This window comes from Chiloscyllium punctatum, chromosome 34, assembly GCF_047496795.1.
Source record: "Chiloscyllium punctatum isolate Juve2018m chromosome 34, sChiPun1.3, whole genome shotgun sequence".
NCBI classification, from domain to species: Eukaryota; Metazoa; Chordata; class Chondrichthyes; order Orectolobiformes; family Hemiscylliidae; genus Chiloscyllium; species Chiloscyllium punctatum.
In genome coordinates, this window is record NC_092772.1 from 28,027,896 (window position 1) to 28,048,000 (window position 20,105).

Sequence of the window (20,105 nt, forward strand, 5' to 3'; positions counted from 1 at the left end):
CATTAAGGCATCCAATGTTTAAAAAAAATCACATGCTCAGTCACTGTAATATGATGAGTTTTGTTTTACATAATTCTTAGCAAAAGTTAATTTGAAGCAAAAAGGAGAACGCGAAGAGAAAGGTGAACCGCCCGTGGGTAACAAAGGCAGTCAAGAGCAGTACCCACAAGGAAAAGAATGACATAGCCGCGGATGACTAAAAAGGGAGAAAACTGATCATGTAATTAAATTGACAAGAAACAAAAATGAATGACAAGAGTTGTACAGGTATATAAAAATTGAGTATCTAACGTCAGCATCGAACCCTTGGAGGTTCTGACTGTGGAATTGATCATGGGTACAAGGAAACAGCAGATAATTTAAACCGATATTTTACATTGATCTTCATGAAGGAGGATACCGTTATCATCCTAAAGGTAGCAAATAAGCAAGTTAATCATGAGTAGAAAAATGTTATAACAGTTTTGTCACAGGTGACAAAGTATTGACCAACTAATAGGACTAAAGGCAGACAGGACCTAATGGCCTGGATCAAACATTTTTAGGGCAACTGACTGCAGAGATATTCAAGGCATCAATTGGAATATTCCAGAATCAGGGGATACAGGAAAAATCCAGTGGATTGATGCACCTGTTCAAGAAGGGAAGGGAGACAGAAATCAGGAAACTATAGATTAGTTAGTTTAATGTCTGTGTTTGTAATATGGCAGAGTCGAATATTAAAGTAATAAATAGCAGGACATTTAGAAAAGCTTATCATTTAACATTGTAGACTGGGTTTTGTGAAAGAGACACTATGACAAATTTGCAACAGTTCATTTAGGAGATAACAAGCAGGGCTGATAAAGGGCAATCCAATGATGTTCTGTATTTGGGTTTTAAAAAATGCATATGATAAGGTGCTATAGAAAAGTTAATTGCATAATACAGGAGCTCACTGTGTCAGGGGTAACCTATTTGCATGGAGTGAGGATTGGTTAACCACACTGGCTGTTGCTGAGACCTCACTTGGAGTACTGTACACAATGTTAGCTCCCATATTTAATAAGGGATAAACCAGTATTGGAGACAATTCAAAAAAAATTCAGCTAGCCGCTTCAAGGATGAAAAGGTTGACCTATCAAGAATAGCTAAACAGGTTAGGTCATTATTCAATAGAATCTCGACAAACAGATTACATACAGTGTGGAAACAGGCACTTTGGCCCAACAAGTCCACACCGATCTGACGAAGCACAACCCCAGATCCATTCCCCAACATTCACCCCTTCACCTAACACTACAGGCAATTTAGCATTGCCAATTCACCTAACCTGCACTTTTTTTGGATTGTGGGAGGATACCGGAGCACCCGGAGGAAACCCACGCAGACAACGTGCAAACTCCACACAGAGAGTCACCTGAGGCAGGAATTAAACCCAGGTCTTTGGCACTGTGAGATATCAGTGCTAACCACTGTGCCACCCACATAATATAAGGGGTGATCTTATGGAAACAAGGTTCTGAGGAGCTTGACAGGGTAGATGTTGACTCGATCTTCTAGCACCAATGAAGTCTCAAACTAAACATTACATAAGGGAACATTCATTTTGTAAAAAATGTAAAGAATTTTTTTCTCTCAGTGAATGGCTAGAATTTTCTAGCACCAAAAATTGTGAAAGTTAAATGTGGAAGGGGAATGGATCTGGTTGGGTTCGTCATCAGAGGGTCAGCTTGGCTTGTTGGGCTGAAGGGCCTGTTTCCACACAGTAGGGAATTTATGATTCTGTCTCAAATTATTCTAAAAGAGGGCAGATAGATTTTTGAAATATTGAGCAGTTGAGGGCTATGCGGATCAAGCATAAAAGAGGTGTTGAGGTCTGGGTTGGCCCAGCCATGATCTGATAGAATGGGGGAACAAGCCGAAGGGAATGAATGCCCTATTCCTGTTCTGATTCCTTGAGGCTCCATTTCATGCTTTTTTTATCTCCAAAGAAGAGTGTGATACAATGTGCTGAAGATCTCAGATGTTGTGAAAATGGTGTGTTAATGTACTGGATCATTTGGCATTGATTCATCAATCACAGCTATACAGTCATGAGTAGGAAGGCAATTCCCTCCATGAATAAAGGAAATCTACTGCAGAGCTCACACAAAGGGATCCTTCCCCTCAGTGAACTCTCCCATCACATTATCCAACATATCAGCGAAAGCAGGACGCACAGTGCATGCTCGAGCCAACAAAGGGACCAGGGGTGATTGATGTCAGCACCGGACCAATGAAAGGACGGTGGGCGGAACTGGAGGACCAGGGGAGGTTGGTCCTCCAACCAATCAAAGTGAACTAGGCGCAGAACTAGACTAAACCACGTGGTTACCCTCGCGCGCAGCGGAGAGTCGCTGTAATGAATTTTCGGGAAGTTTTGGAGCGAAAGGATACGGTAAGGAAAGAAACAAATAAACAGAGGGAAACGGGAGAAAAACTGTATTGCTATGAGGGGAGAGGTTTTACAAGCATGTTGTGCACGTCGGAAAACACAAATTTGAAATTCCCAGTCCCGTGTTTGTAGTAAAAGGGAAATTGCCTCAGCGCGGCTGCAGGCCTGAGTGAGCACCGCCATCTTTATTCGGGGCAACGATTCACTGGACACGTGCGCAGCCGCCATCTTTGTAGGGGGCAAGGTGCAGCCAGGCGCATGTGCAGCCTTTCTCTGGTACAGAGTCATTGGGCAGGATTTACACAGAGTACATTCAAACTCAGAGTAATGAATGTTTATTTCTGGATTTGTTTCGTCATTCATTTAAAGGACTTGCTATCGTAACTGAGTTTGCAGGTCATTCAAAATTGGAGGTATTGTGCATAGTGAAGAAGGTTACCTCAGGTTACAGTGAAATATTGATCAGATACGGATTAATTTTGATAAATGTGAGGTGCTGCATTTTGGAAAAGCAAGTCAAGGCAGGACTTATACACTAGGGGAAAGTGAAGACTGCAGATGCTGGAGATCAGAGCTCAAAAATGTGTTGCTGGAAAATCACAGCAGGTCAAGCAGCATCTAAAGATCAGGAGAATCGACATTGCGGGCATGAGCCCTTCTTCAGGATTGCTGAAGAAGGGCTCATGCCCGAAATGTCGATTATCCCGATCTTTGGATGCTACCTGACCTGCTGTGCTTTTCCAGCAATACGTTTTTCAGCCCAGGACTTATACACTGAATGGAAAGGCCCTGGAGACGTTTGCAGAACAAAGAGACCTTGGACTGCAGGTTCATAGTCCTTCCAAGTCAAGTTGCAGGTAGATAGGATGATGAAGAAGGTGTTCAGTGTATTTTCCTTTATTGGCTAGAGCATTGAATATAGGATGTGGGATGTCATGTTGCTGTACAGGACATTCATTAGGCCACTTTTGGAATATTGTGTGCAATTCTGGCCTGCCTCCTATCAGAAGGGTGCTGTGAAACTTGAAAGGTTTCAAAAAAGACTTACAAGGATGTTGTTAGGGTTCGAGGATTTGAGCTACAGGATGAGGCATAAAAGGCTGGGGCTGTTTTCCCTGGAGTGCCATAGGCTGAGCGGTGATGTTATGGAGATTTATACAATCATGAGGAGCATGAACAGGGTAAATGAACAAGGTGTTTTCCCTGGAGTAGTGGTGTCCAAAAGTAGAGGACATTGCTTTAGGGTTAACGGGGCAAAAATTCAAAGGGGGCTAAAGGGCAACTCTTTCATGCAGTGGGTGGAATGAGCTGCCAGAGGAAGTGGTGGAGGCTAGTACAATTAAAACTTGTTGAAGGCATCTAAATAGACACATGATATGATTAGGAAGCGTTTACAGGGATATGGGCCAAGTGCTGGCAAATGGGAATAGACTAGGTTCGGATACCGGGTTGGCATGGATGAGTTAAACCGAAGGGTCTGTGTCGGTGCAATACGTCTCTATGACTGTGGGATCATAACAGCTTCTACAGCTCTACTTCATCTCTGGGCTCCCTTATGAGCACTTTGCCAATATCTAGCTTGCTCAGTATCAAACAATGGGTGTATTTTTGGTCTGTTTAGTATTTTACGATTACTTTTACAGACATTTTTGTAAGTTAATTTTTCTCTGCCGCCCAGCCCCTGACGATGTGCTGCTTATTAATTTTCTTTCTGGAAAATCTTTGACACTCAAGAATTCTTTTTTCCAATAAGCAAGTGTATTTTCCTTCCATTTCGGAGTATCAAATTCTGCACCATTTTCATTCCCTGTAATCTGTTTTGCACTCCCTGAAACATCAACTGTGTTTCTCCTTCCACAGATACCAGTGATTAATGCCAAAGCCCTGTTGCTTGTGGAGAGGGTGATGTTTGACTTTCTTGTACAGCTGCAGTTTGTGTGGTGAAGGTACTCCCACAATGTGATTAGGTAAGAGATATTACAGAGTATTCATTACAGCAACAGTGATGATTTGAAGATAATGTCCAAATCAAGAACAGTTTGTAGTTTTATCATCATGCTTATAATTTCACAAAAATATTATTGGGAACTTTAGACATAAGGTCAGAGACTGATGATATTAGGTCAGGTGACCAAAAGCATTGCCAAATAAGCAGGCTTTGAGGAATGTCTTAAAGGAGGAAAGCAGACCTGTGAGGTTTTGGCTGCGAATTTCAGAAAATGATGCTTTGGCAACTGTAAAAGCAGCCACACAGGTGAAGTAATGAATTAATAGATCATTGGGAGTCTCGAACAGTTTGGGTTGTCGAGGTCTTCACGGATGTGTGATGCGGCAAGCTAGGGATGATCACAATCAGGAATTAAATCAAGGGTCAGAATTTTAAATTGAGGGATGTGGGCCGGATGCTGGCAGGTGGGACGGAATTGGGTTGGAATATCTGGTTGGCATGGACAGGTTGGATTGAAGGGTCTGATTCCATTCTGTACATCTCTGTGGCTCTATGTTGTTGATTATGAATAGGAGCCTTGTGATGGATCAACAAGTTTTGGTACGAGGGAGTACTTGGGCAGCAGAGATTTAGTTTTTCTGAAGATTACAGGGAGATTGAATGTGGGAAGCTGGCCAGGAGTGTGTTTGGATACTGACGTCTGGAGATAACACAAGGTGGATGACAGTATATGAGCTGATACAAGGGTAGAATCAGCTAGAAATAGTGATCTTGGAGTGGGACTGGGCTGTCACCCTCACCTCACCTCTGAGATTCAGCTGGTTGTCAGGTTGTGAATCAGGGCCGTAACACAATCGGGAGCTGAGTGACCCTGGTGGAGCCTAAAATGAGTTTCACTCAGCTGGCTATTGCTGTGCAGATGCTGCTTGATACCCCTGTTGATGACATCTTCCATCACTTTACTGCTGATCGAGTGTGGACTGACAGATGGAAATTGCTTGGGTTGCATTGCCCTGTGTTTTTGTGCTGAACATCCCTGGGCAAGGTTCCACATTGTCGCTAGATGCCAGGGCTGGAGCGGTCCTTAGCTTGGTGGGTGGCAAGTTCTGGAGCTCAAACCATCAGTATTATTGCCAGAATATTGGTAGGGCCCGTAGCCTTTGCACTACTTAACCATTTATTGATGTTATTTACACTGAATCAAACTGGCTTAAAACTCACATCTGTGATGTTGGAAATCACTGGAGAAGGCTGAGATGGATCATCCCACTTTGCACTTCTGGCTGAAGATTGCTGCAAATGCTGTCATCTTATCTGGTGCGTGGGCGTGTGAGACCCCTTCACCAGTAAGGGTGGGGATATCTGTGATGTTTCCTCCAGTGAGTTGTTTAATTGTCCATCACCGTTCACAACTGGGTGTGGCAGAACTGCAGAGCTCCGATCTGATCTATTGGTTGTGGGATCGTTTAGCTCTGTTGCTTGCTGCTGATGCTGTTTGACATGAAATAGCTTCAGGAAATGGTTTAAGTAGAATCCAAAGAGATCAAACAAATATATCACAGACAAAAGATTAACTGGACCAGAGAATAGGACTCCTTAAAGATTAACGAGGCTGTCTATGGAACCACCAGGGGTGGGAAAGATATGGAAATATTTCACGTCATATTTACTGGAGAAAGATATGGAAGCTCGAGAGTTTGGAGAAATAAACAGAGAGAACTTGAAAAGTATCCATGTTAGAGTGGAGGTGTTACTGGATGTCTTGAATCGCATCAAGTTGAATAAAGCCCTGGGACCTGATCAGATGTATCCCGGAACTTTGTGGAAATCTAGGGAAGTGATTGTTGGGTCTCTCCTGAGGTATTTGTATCATTGATAGCGACAGATGAGGTGCCATTATTTTTAAAAGGTGGTAAGGAGAGGCCATTGAACAAGAGAATAGTGAGCCTGAAGTCAGTGGCAGGCAAGTTGTTGGAAGGGATTCTGAGGGACAGGATATCCATCTATTTGGAAAAGTAAGGAATAATCATTGACTGTTGTCAATGTGGCTTTGTACGTGCACAATCGTGTCTCACTAACTTGACTGAATGTTTTGAAGTGACAAAGAAAATTGATTAAACCAGGCTGTGAACGTTGTTTATATGGACATTCAACAAGGTTCCACAAAGCAGACTGGTTAGCAACGTTACATAACATGGAATGAAGGGGAACAAGCCATTTGGGTACGAAACTGGCTTGATGGTAGGAGACAGAGGGTGATGATGGAGGTTTGCTTTGTGGACTGGAGGACTGTGAGCAGCAGTGTGCTACAAGGATCAATTATTGGGTCCTTATATAAATGACTTGGATGTGAATATATGAGATATGGTTAGTAGCTTTACACAAGACACCAAAATTGGAGGTGTAGTGGACAGCGAAGAAGGTTAGTTCAGAATACAACAGGATCTTGATCAGATGGGCCAGTGGAGCAAGGAATGGCAGATAGAGTTCAATTGAGATAAATGTTAGCTGTTGGATTTTGGAAAGGCAAATCAGGGTAGGACTGAAACACTTACTGGTAAGGTCCTGGGAAGTGTTGCTGAACAAAGAGACCTTGGAGTGCAGGTTCATAGTTCCTTGAAAGTAGAGTCACAGGTAGGTAAGGGAGTGAATGCAGCGTTTGTTATGCTCTCCGTCATGTTGTTGCTGTACAGGACATTGATTAAGGCTCTTCTGGAATTCTGTTTTCAGTTCCAATCTCCCTGTTCCAGGAATGATGTTGTAAAACTTGAAACATTTCAGAAAATGTTTGCAAGGACTTTGCCAGAGTTGGACAGTTTGAGGGCAGTGCATGTTTGGAGTGAGCTGCCAAGGGAAGGGGTGAAGGAGAGTACAATTACAACATTTAAAATACATTGATTAAGCCACTTCTCGAATTCTGTTTTCAGTTTGATTTTCCCTGTTCTGGGAAGGATGTTGTGAAACGTGAAAAGGTTCGGACAAGATTTACAAAAACGTTGCCAGGTTTGAAGGATTTGGGCTACAGAGAGAGGCCGAATAGGCTGGGGTTAATTTCCCTGGAGAGTCCAAGACTGAGAGGTGACTTCATGGAGATTTATAAAATCACGAGGGGCATGGATAAGGTGGGCAGCCAAGGTTCTCTTTCCGAAGGTTAGGTCGCTCCAAAACTAGAGCACATGGTTGAGAGGGCAACGATTTAAAAGGAATCTAAGGGCAACGTTTTCAAGCTGAGTGTGGTGTGTGTATGGAATGAGCTGCTAGATGAAGTAGTGGAGACTGATAAAATCACAACATTTAAAAGGCATCCGATTGGGTACGTGAACAGGAAGGGTTGTGATGGATGCAGGCCAACAGCTGGCAAATGGGACTCCAGTAGTTTAGGATTCCTAGTTGGCATGGATGAATTGGACCGAAGATCTGTTTCTGTGCTGTATATGTCTATGACGTTAATAAACTAAGATGCGTTCCTCTTTTGTGGAGAGCAAGCTGCAGCACAGATAATATCCTTGGAGCTGAGAAGGTGAAGCAGTGATTTTGACCAGGTGCAGATTTGGTTCCAAGGTCTTGAATTTGCGGAGAGAGGTATTGTTAATACTGTCACAACTTTTAGTAACTACTTTCAAGTAATTGGCAAATAATAAAAAACGAAAATGTGAACATTATTGTACTCAGTAAGTTCTGAGCATCTGGAACATTCTGAACGACACAGATTCAGCAGGTATTCTGAAATAGACTTGGAATTTTAATTTTTAAGGAAAGATTTGGGGGGCTGTGGGCAAATAGAACATAGAACATAGAACATAGAACAATACAGCACAGAACAGGCCCTTCGGCCCACGATGTTGTGCCGAACTTCTATCCTAAATTAAGCACCCATCCATGTACCTATCCAAATGCCGCTTAAAGGTCGCCAATGAATCTGACTCTACCACTCCCACGGGCAGTGTATTCCATGCCCCCACCACTCTCTGGGTAAAGAACCCACCCCTGACATCTCCCCTATACCTTCCACCCTTCACCTTAAATTTATGTCCCCTTGTAACACTCTGTTGTACCCGGGGAAAAAGTTTCTGACTGTCTACTCTATCTATTCCTCTGATCATCTTATAAACCTCTATCAAGTCACCCCTCATCCTTCGCCGTTCCAATGAGAAAAGGCCGAGAACTCTCAACCTATCCTCGTACGACCTACTCTCCATTCCAGGCAACATCCTGGTAAATCTTCTCTGCACCCTCTCCAAAGCTTCCACATCTTTCCTAAAGTGAGGCGACCAGAACTGCACACAGTACTCCAAGTGTGGCCTAACCAAAGTCCTGTACAGCTGCAACATCACTTCACAACTCTTGAATTCAATCCCTCTGCTAATGAACGATAACACTCCATAGGCCTTCTTACAAACTCTATCCACCTGAGTGGCAACTTTCAAAGATCTATGAACATAGACCCCAAGATCCCTCTGTTCCTCCCCCTGACCAAGAACCCTACCATTAACCCTGTATTCCGCATTCTTATTTGTTCTTCCAAAATGGACAACCTCACACTTGGCAGGGTTGAACTCCATCTGCCACTCCTCAGCCCAGCTCTGCATCATATCTAAGTCCCTCTGCAGCCGACAACAGCCCTCCTCACTGTCCACAACTCCACCTATCTTTGTATCATCTGCAAATTTACTGACCCACCCTTCGACTCCCTCATATAAGTCATTAATAAAAATTACAAACAGCAGAGGACACAGAATTGATCCCTGCGGAACTCCACTTGTAACCGGGCTCCAGGCTGAATATTTACCATCTACCATCACTCTCTGACTTCGACCGGTTAGCCAGTTTTCTATCCAATTGGCCAAATTTCCCTCTATCCCATGCCTCCTGACTTTCCGCTTAAGCCTACAATGGGGAACCTTATCAAATGCCTTACTAAAATCCATGTACACTACATCCACTGCTCTCCCCTCATCCACATGCTTGGTCACCTCCTCGAAGAATTCAATAAGACTTGTAAGGCAAGACCTACCCTTCACAAATCCGTGCTGGCTGTCCCTAATCAAGCAGTGTCTTTCCAGATACTCATAAATCCTATCCCTCAGTACCCTTTCCATTACTTTGCCTACCACAGAAGTAAGACTAACTGGCCTGTAATTCCCGGGGTTATCCCTATTCCCTTTTTTGAACAGGGGCACAACATTCGCTACTCTCCAGTCCCCTGGTACCACCCCAGTTGCCAGTGAAGACGAGAAGATCATTGCCAACGGTACTGCAATTTCCTCTCTTGCTTCCCACATAATCCTAGGATATATCCCGTCAGGCCCGGGGGACTTGTCTATCCTCAAGTTATTCAAAATGTCCAACACATCTTCCTTCCTAACAGGTATCTCTTCTAGCTTATCAGTCCATTTCACACTCTCCTCTTCAACAATACGGTCCCTCTCGTTCGTAAATACTGAAGAAAAGTACTTGTTCAAGACCTCTCCTATCTCTTCCGACTCAATACACAGTCTCCCACCACTGTCCTTGATCGGACCTACCCTCGTTCTCGTCATTCTCAGGTTTCTCACATACGCATAGAATGCCTTGGGGTTATCCTTGATCCTATCCGCCAGGGATTTCTCATGCCCTCTCTTAGCTCTCCTAATCCCTTTCTTCAGGTCCCGTCTGGCTATCCTGTATCCCTCCACTGCTCTGTCTGAACCTTGTTTCCTCAACCTTATGTAAGCCTCCTTCTTCCTCTTTACTAGACATTCAACCTCCCTCGTCAACCAAGGCTCCCTCACACGACCATTTCTTTCCTGCCTGATCGGTACATACATATCAAGGACACGTCGTATCTGCTCCTTGAAAAAGTTCCACATTTCCACCACATCCTTCCCTGACAGCCTATGCTCCCAACGTATGCTCCTCAAATCCTGTCTTACAGCATCGTAATTTCCCTTCCCCCAATTGTAAAAACTTCCTTGTTGTGCGCACCTATCTCTCTCCATAACCAAGGTGAAAGTCACAGAATTGTGGTCACCATCACCAAAATGTTCACCCACTAACAAGCCCACCACTTGTCCCGGTTCATTACCGAGTACCAAATCCAATATGGCCTCCCCTCTGGTTGGACAATCTACATACTGCGTTAGAAAAGCTTCCTGGACACACTGCACAAACACCGCCCCATCCAATCTACTTGATCTAAAGAGCTTCCAATCAATATTTGGGAAGTTGAAGTCGCCCATGACTACGACCCTGTGGCTTCTGCACCTTTCCAAAATCTGTTTCCCAATCTGTTTCTCCACATCTCTGCTGCTATTGGGGGGCCTATAATAAACACCCAACAAGGTGACTGCACCTTTCCTATTTCTGACTTCAGCCCATACTACCTCCAGAGGCAGATCCCCCTCAAACTTCCTTTCTGCAGCCGTTATACCATTTCTAATTAGCAATGCCACCCCCCTCCTTTTTTACCACCCTCCCTAATCTTACTGAAACATCTGTAACCAGGAACTTCCAACAGCCATTCCTGTCCCTCATCTATCCATGTTTCCGTGATGGCCACAACATCGTAGTCCCAGGTACCGATCCACGCCTTAAGTTCACCCACCTTATTTCTGATACTCCTTGCATTGAGGTATACGCACTTGAGCCCATCTCTGTGTCTGCAAGTAGTCCCTGTCAGTGCTACCTTCTCCACAGCCTCCCTACAGTCTTGGACATCCTGACACACAGCTAGCTTACTTGCTGGACTACAAGTCTGGATCCCATTCCCCTGCCAAATTAGTTTAAACCCCCCCGAAGAGTGCTAGCAAACCTACCCCCCAGGATATTGGTGCCCTTCTGGTTCAGGTGCAACCCGTCCTGTTTATACAGGTCCCACCTTCCCCAGAATGCAGTCCAATTGTCCAAATATCTGAAGCCCTCCCTCCTACACCATCCTTGCAGCCACGTGTTCAACTGCACTCTCTCCCTGTTCTTTGCCTCTCTGTCACGTGGTATTGGGGCAGATGTGCAGCATCTCCAGAGGGAGAGAGTACAGCCCCAATGGGCTGAATAGCCCCCAGGCCCTGTGCTCTGTGATACTGCCCCATTTACTGTGAATGATGAAGCACATCCCAGGGCAGAGAGAGGGATTAGCCCTCCGCTCTCATCACAATGGGGCCCGGCTGATTGACGGCAGCTCCAGACCAATGGGAGGAGAGTCTGTATGGTCCTGCAGCCAATGGGAGTGAATGAGGGGTGTGGCCAGCAAGACAACACCTGTCCATGAGCTGTGCAGGTGCACTGTCACTGTTTGGGGTTGGGAGAGACAGCAGAGACTGGGATAGAGGCTGTGGGACCTGAATTACAAACTCCTGGTAAATTAAAACCAAAAGAACTGCAGAAGATGTAAATCAGAAACAACAACCAGGAGGTTCTGGAAAAGCTCGGCAGGTCTGGCAGTTTCTGTGATGAAATGTCAGAGTTAAAGTTTCAGACCCAGTGTCCCTTCCTCAGAACTGATACTGAGAGAAAAAATGTTGGTTTATATGCAGAAGGCAGGGTGTAGGGGAGGGTGTAAGGAGTAAAGGATAGGTCGGGATAGAGCGAGAAGAAGGGTTGGATAAAGGAGTGGATAACGTTCTGGCTGGGGGAGGGCTACTAGCTATTAATGGAAACTGTTAGTGGCTAACCATAGGTAATGTGTAATGACAGGCTGTGAGAACAAGGACTGGGGTGTGGGGTTGGGGGGGCTAGGACATGGGGTTGTTAAACTATGGTGAGCCACTAACTGTCTCCGTTGTAAGCTGTTCTCCACAGACATCACTCCATGATTGGAGCTGCAGAGGACAGAGTTGCAGATGGGTGGCACGGTGGCATAGTGGTTAGCCCTGCTGCCTCACAGTGCCAGAGACCCGGGTTCTATTCCCGCCTCAGGCAACTGTGTGGAGTTTGCACATTCTGCCAGTGTCTGCGTGGGTTACCTCCGGGTGCTCCGGTTTCCTCCACAGTCCAAAAATGTACAGGTGAGGTGAATTGGCCATGCTAAATTGCCCGTAGTGTTAGATGTAGGGGAATGGGTCTGGGTGAGTTGCTCTTTAGATGGTTTGTCTGATCTAAAAACCTCTTAAATGACCTTCCCAACCCCCTCTGTACTCCTCAAAGATGTATCTTAAAGTTGTTCTCTTTAATCAATATTTCCAGCATTCGTGAAGCACTTTAGGAGAATTGTCAGTGTGAAAGGCTCCATACAATGAAGGTCGTTGTTGTTAATGTCCGACATGAGGAGAAACAGGAATGAACACTCTCATACCTGATGAACAGCAGCAAAAGCAGGAAGCACTGAGCATGCTCCAGCCCACAAAGGGCCTCTGGTGATTGATCTCAGTGCAGGACCAATAAGAGGATGGGGACGGGGCTGGAAGGCAAGGTAGTGCCGGTTGGTCTGAGTGAATGAGAGGCGTGGCTACACTCAACCACGTGATAAGCTTCTGGATTCGTGGTGCTGGAAGAGCACAGCAGTTCAGGCAGCATCCAAGGAGCAGCGAAATCGGCGTTTCGGGCAAAAGCCCTTCATCAGGAATAAAGTGATACCACGTGATAACCTTCACTGGCAGCACTGTGATGTTGTGACCAAGGCATTAGAAATGTGTGAAGGTGCAGGGCATGGTTAAGGAAAGACATATTGACCAGGAAGAGAAGGAAATTTTAATGGAACGGGCTGAGACGTTTTACAGAACTTAGTGCACATCGGAAAACAAGAGTCCCATTGCCTGTGGAGAGGGTGATGTTTGACTACCTTGTACAGCTGCAGTTGGTGTGGTGAAGGTGCTCCCACAATGTTCTTGGGTAAGAGATGTTACAGATTATTCACTCAGCGACAGTGAAGAGTTGACAATGTGTGTGCAAATTAACAACAGTTTGTATTTTTATCATTTTTATAATTTCACAGAAATTGAGAATTTCTGACATAAGGCCACAGATGGGGATATTAGGTCAGGTGATCAAAAGTATTGCCAAATAAGCAGGTTTTCAGGAATACCTTAAAGGAGGAAAGCAAGTCTGAGAGGGTCAGGGTGCGAATTCCAGACTGTGTTGCCTTGGCAACTGTCAAAACAGCCAGACCGGTGAAGCAATGAATAAACACATCTTTGGGCGTCTGAAAGAAAATGAGTTGTCGAGGTCTCTCAGGTTGTGTGGTGCAGGGAGACAGGGATGTTCACAGCCAGGAATTACATCAAGCGAGAGAATTTTAAATTGTTGCTTGTAAATAGGAGCCTTTTGATGGATCAACAAGTTTTGGTACAAGTGAGCACTTGGGCAGTAGGGTTTTAGATATTCTTGAGCTTATATGTAAGTTGAATGTGGGAGGCTGGCCAGGTCTGTGTTTAGATAACGAAGTCTGGAGATAACACAGGGATGGACAAATATTTCAGTAAATGAGCTGAGACTAGGGTGGAGTTGGGTGATGTCACTGATGTAGAAATAGCAGTTTTGGAGTCACTCCCCCTCACCCATTCACAAATATTGTTCCCTGTCCTGTCTGTCCTTTCTGGTTACGTCCTTCTCTCCAATTCTGCTAAGAACTAATATTTGACCTCAAGGTTGTTGGAAAATCCTGCTCCATCTCCACTCTCCCTTTCTGAATTCCTCATCTGTGGTGTCCATCCAGGATCTATCTTTGTCCCCTCCTGTATCTCACTTACATACTGCCAGGAGGTGACATCGTATTGGTTTCACATGTACACTGACGATGCCCAGCTCTCTCTCCCTATCATCCCTCTCCATTGCTCCACTGTTACTCATTCATCAAACTGCTTACCACTCAATTGGCTGCAATTTCCTCCAATGAAACACTGCAATGGTTAAACCCATTGCCTTCAGTTGCTATTACAAATTCCCTTCCCTTACTGCTGAGCCCCTCCCTCTCACTGGGAAATGCCTGAGGCAGACCTACACTCTTCATAATATTACTCTCATATTCTGACCCCAAGGTGATCTTCTGATCAGACATCTACACAATCACAAACACCAGGAACTCCAATCTCTAAAATGTTGCTTTTCTCCACCTCACCCCAGCTCCATTGCTATTGAAACCCCTTACCCATGTCTGTGTTGCATTAAAGTTGACAAATCTAAAACAGAACCCTTGATTCTGCAACTGACCCAGAGTCTGGTTCCAGGTTCCCTCATGATGGGACACATCCTCTCAGTATTTACCCTGTCATACCCCTTAATAAGCCAATGTGTTTCAATAAGATCCCCTCTCATTCTCCCCCAAATCCAATGAGTCGAGTCCCAACTTCTTCAGCCTTTTCGTAGAGAGTCCCTGCAAACCAGGGATCATCCCAGTCAATCTTCTCTAAATGCCTCCGATGAAGTGATGTCTTTCCTTATATAAAGGGTCCAAAACGTCTCTCATTACTCCATATGTAGTCTCACTTTATAAAGTTGCTCTCAGGTATATACTCCAAACTCTTATACTGCAAATCCCTTCAAACAAGGAACAACGTTTCATCTCCCTTCATGATGACCTGTTGTAACTGTGTGCTGGCTTTCTGTGTTTCCTGCACGATTACCTCCTGGTCTCTTTTGTGTTGCAGTTTTCTACAGTTTCTACCATTTAAATAGTCCATTGTTCTTTTATTAACTCCTCCAAAATGAACAACTTCACATTATCCCAAGTTATGCTCCATTTGCCAACTTGGTGTCCACGTCTCCAACGAATCCCTCTCTGTAAACAGTTTATAATCCTTTTGGAAGTAAACTGGTCTGAATTTTCTCGGAGATTCCCCCCTCATTCTTCTCAACCTTTCCAGGGAGCACCGGGCAGTGTGAAGCATGCTGAGTTGCTGTCTTTTCAGAGAGACTCTTTGGAATGATTGGGAGGATCTTGCTGCCCATTGGTCAGAACTTGCCCATCAAGCTGCATGAGCCTTTCACACCCCATGTTTTATTGATGAGGCACAGCAGCAGCACGGAAGGAAAGAAAAGGAAGAAAATCCTGCTGTCCGTATCTCACTGACTCTTGGAACATTCTCTTCCATGTGTCAAAGATCTGCCCTGTTCAGTCACATGAAGTCCCAAGGTGGAAACTCATAGAAACCCACACAGATTTCCCCCTGAACTGACTGCTGGTCTCCACAAGGGGTGATGTGTACAGTCATCCTGGCCCAGGAGGAGGGGATGGTGTGAGTTTCTAACCTGACCTGACAGTGACAGATTTTATAAACTTGTATTACAGGATACTACAGGTGGATATTCAGATAGGAATCTCAGTAATTGTAACGCCAAACTCTGATTGAATTACTCCATTCATCAGGACCTGGATATTTGCACTGTGTGTGAGTATTTTGTTCCAGCTCAATTCCATTTTCTGCATAAAAATTCTCCTTTGAATCAAACCACCCTGTCAATCGATCTCCCCGAAATCTTCAATATGTGTCCAGTAATCCATTTATGATGAATTGATGAGTGTAAGGTTTAACATCCTGATGTATATGTTTTGTAAGCACTTGCCTCTCAGCTCCCCTCAATTTCCTTTGCTACAAGGAGAACAATCTCAGTTTCCACAAACCCCTGATTCCCCAGTGTTTGTTTGCTCTCTGTAAGGCACACATCAGGATCGTGTTGGAACATTCTCCACTTGCCTGCATCAGTGCAGCCCTCAACAGTATTAAAGAAAGCGAACATCCTCCAGGACAAAGCACTGTGCCTGAGTGGTGCCCCATCCACCACCTTCAGCATTCCCTCTCTCCACCCCCGATGCACAGTGGCATCACTGTCTAAAAGGTAAAGTCAGTATTGTCCTACCAGACCATAGGGCTGCTCTCTTATTAGGGAGAGATGTCTGGTGGTGGTTTAACCTGAAGGTTACCACAGCCCAAGCAAGGGGAGAGATTGAGAATGAGAGTCCATCTATTATAGATGGATATTCTTGATATGTATGAACAACACCCATGTCCCTGCAACTAAAATCCCCCATTCCTTGAACCATTTTGGTAACTCTCCTGTGCCCCCTCTCAGGGACCCTGCCATCCTTTCCAATGTGTGGGCGATCTCTGGTTTGCACAGACCCAGCTGCTCTGTGTTCCTGTGGGTGATGTCATCATTGAGCAACAGTTGCACTAAACCTCACTGTCTGTGAGGGTGGGAGACACAAATCCCCAAAACATTTGAGATGTATTTAGTGTGCACTTGCTATGCCATGATAGATGATACTTTTCCACAAGTACTGGAAAATAGATGAGGATAGTTCGGTGGTAGTTTTCTTTCTCACAGACTCGATGGACCACCAGAGCGTTTTTCTGTTCTGTTTACCGCTGAGATGTTTATTATAAGAATATGACAGGCTCCTTTGGACATCAGGTCAGAAAAGGTAATACTAGAATAGATGACATGTGATTGGTCGATTTTCTTGGGAGGAAAGTGAGACGCAGAGGTTTAAGAGGAAATTCAGAAGCTCAGCGCAGGAATTGTAAAGGGCCATTATCAAGTGAGAAATAAACATTGGGCATCCTGAAAGCTGGAAATAACGAAAGGCACATATAGCAGAGCTTTGAGAGACTGGAGGGGATTAGACATGGGGAGGATAATGAAGCTGGATGAGTTGCAAGTTGGAAAGGATTGTGAGGATGGAGGATGTTACAGAGATAGAGATATTTTGTGATAGAGGTTTTTGGATATTGAGGCTGGAGTGGAATTATAGAGATGAGGAGGATTTGAAAGGCTGGATGAGGTGGCACTGATAGGCAGAGTTCCAAACATAGAGGAATTTATAGAGATAACGAGTCATAAAGTTACACAGCATCGACACAGACCCTGTGGTCCAACCAGTCCGTGTCGACCATAAATTCGAACTGAACTAATCACACCTGCCTCCACTTGGTCCAAGTCCATCCGAGCATTCCCGATTGATATACGGGTCCAAATGTTTTTTTTTCCCTATTAGAATTCCATTCCCCTACCCTTTTGCTCTATATTTACACCTGACTAATTCACTCAACCCAATCATCCCTGAACACTATGGGCAATTGAGCACGGTCAGGTCACCTACCCTGTACATCTGTGGATTGTGGGAGGAAACGGGAGCACCTGGAGGAACCCACGCTGTCATGGGGAAGAATATGCAAACTCCACATGGACAGTCACCCAATACAGGAATTCAGCCTGTGTCCCTGGCGCTGAGAGTTATCAGTGCTAACCGTTGAGCCACTGTGCCACCCTGAAATTGTAATTGCATTCACATCTACCATGTCCTCTGCAAGTTTATTCCACATGTGAACCACTCTCAGTGCAGAAACAAAAAATAAAATCCGGAACTTCTTTTTTAAGCTTTACTTTTTAACGTGAGAAACGTATGTCCCCAATCTTGAATCGTGCCCCCTCCTGGAAAGGGCACCTGCTGTTCGCATTACCGAAACTCTTCAAGATTTTATAAACCTCTAATAAGGTCACCCCTCAGCCTCCTGTGCTCCAGTGAAAAAGGACCCAGCCTATCCAGACTCTGCTTATAACTCAAACCATCCATTCCCATCACCATCCTGGTAAATCTATTCTGAACCTGCTCCAATTTAATAACATCCTTCCTATAACAGCACAACCAGAACTAGACACAGTATTCCAGAAGAGGCCTCCCCAACATCCTGTACAACCTCAACATAACGTCCTAACTCCTATATTCAAAGATCTGAGCAATGAAGGCAAATGTGCTAAACTGCTTCTGAACCACCCCGTCTGCATGTGACACATAGTTCAAAGATCTGAACCCCTCGGTCTCTTTGTTCCATATCACTATCCGAGGCCCAACTTTTAATCAGTGTAAGTCCAGCCTTCGTTTGTTTTATCAAGATGTAATATTTCGCATTTATTCCAATCCAAAAATCACAAACATCCTTTGAGTATAAAGGCAAGAGGAGTACACTTAAGAGTTAAATCGGTAAGGCAAAAAGGGGACAGGACACCGCTTTGGCGAATAGGGAAATGGTTTTTAGAAATACATTAAGAGCAAATGGGTCACTAGAGAGAGAATAGGCCACCTCAAAGATCAGCAAGGCAGCCTATGTGTGAAGATGTAGGAGATGGGGTTTTGGGGGGATACTAAACGTGTGGCATCAGTATTTAATGTGGAGAAGGACAGATTTGTGGAGGTTGTCAAAATTAGAGATCGTGAGGGTGATGAGACAGGAGGAGATTGGAGGACGTTACAGAGATTGAGATGTTTGTGATACCAGAGATAGCGATGGTTCTGAGGCTAGAGAGGATTTCTAGAGATAAGGAAGAGTTTAGCCTGGATGAGATGACAGTGATCTGGGGAGTTGTGAGCATGGAGGAATTCACAAAGATAGTGAGAGTTAAAGTCATAAAGTGATACAGAACAGAGACAGACCCTGTGGTTAAACCATTCCGTGTCGACCATAATTCCCAACTAATCTAATCGCCCCTCCCTCCGCTTGGTCCACATTCATCCAAACATTTCCTATTTATGGACTTGTCTAAATGTCTTTTAAACATTGTAATTGTATTCACAGCTGCCTCTTTTTCTGGGAGTTCACTTCACACATGTAAAAGTAAAAACAAATCCCCAATTTACTTTTTAAACCTTTCTCATCTATTTTCAAATTGTATGCACCCAGGTCTTGAAAAACTCCCCCCCACCCCCCACCCCACCCCCGGCCATTCACCTTGTCTACACGCTTCATGGTTTTATAAACCTCTAAGTTCATCCATCAACCTCCTACGCTCTAGTGAAAAAGCATCCCAGCCTATCCAGTTTCTCCTTGTGACACAATCCCTCCATTCATGGCAACATCCCGGTTAGTCTCTTCTGAATCCGCTCCAATTTAATAATATCCTTCCTATAACAGCACAACCAGAACTGGACACAGTATTCCAGAAGAGGCCTCCCCAACATCCTGTACAGCCTCAACCTAAATTCCCAACTCCGGTACTCAGTGGTCTGAGCAATGAAGTTAAGTGTGCTAACCACCTTCTTCTACAAGTTCCACTCCTGACTCTGATGGACAGTAACTGCAGAATCAGAGTCCTGCAGTGATGTGTGAACTCTACACCACACGGAGCAGGGGGATGACCACTTCCCTGTGTGCACTCACTGGTGTCTCAGTCGTGTTGAGTCTCAGCAAATCCCTTGTCACACAGAGAGGGAAACAGCTCCTACCCAGTGTGAACCCGCTGGCGTCTCAGGGAGTCAGGATGAATCACTGAATCCCCTCTCACACCCTAACCATCTGATTGGCCTCTCCCCTGTGTGGGCTCACTGGGGTCTCAGGGAGTCAGGATGAATCACTGAATCCCTTCTCACACCCTGACCATCTGAATGGCCTCTCCCCTATGTGGGCTCACTGGGGTCTCAGCAGGTGGTGCATTTGAGTGAATCTCTCCCCACATTGGGAGCAAGTGAATGGTCATTCTCCAGAGTGAGCTCGCTGGTGTTTCAGCAGATCAGAGGACTGAGTGAATCCTTTCCCACACATGGAGCAGGTGAAGGATCTAAATCCATTGTGCCCGCTCTGGTGCCTCAGCAGATTGTAAGATCGAGTAAATCCCTTCCCATACGTGAGGCAGGTGAACAGCCTCTCCCAGTGTGACTGTGTCAGTGAGTGTCCCACTGGGAGGGGTAAGTAAATTTCTTCACATTTACACAGCTTCGCCCTGGTCCCGTTACATTGGTGTCTTCCCAGATCACATGACCGGTTAAATATTCGACCAGCTGCCGAACATGGGAATGATTTCTCTGAGCTAGGAATGCTGCTTTCCCCTTTTTAT

General features: G+C 44.9%; 1 long non-coding RNA gene across 1 annotated transcript; it reads left to right on the forward strand.

Annotated features, from left to right (window-relative positions):
- The first annotated feature begins 2,344 nt into the window (after window positions 1-2,344).
- Window positions 2,345-19,291, forward strand: LOC140458998 (uncharacterized). Its single transcript, XR_011953807.1, has 4 exons — window positions 2,345-2,419; window positions 4,277-4,383; window positions 15,565-15,664; window positions 19,187-19,291. It is a non-coding gene; the product is annotated as an uncharacterized lncRNA (long non-coding RNA).
- The last annotated feature ends 814 nt before the right edge of the window (window positions 19,292-20,105 follow it).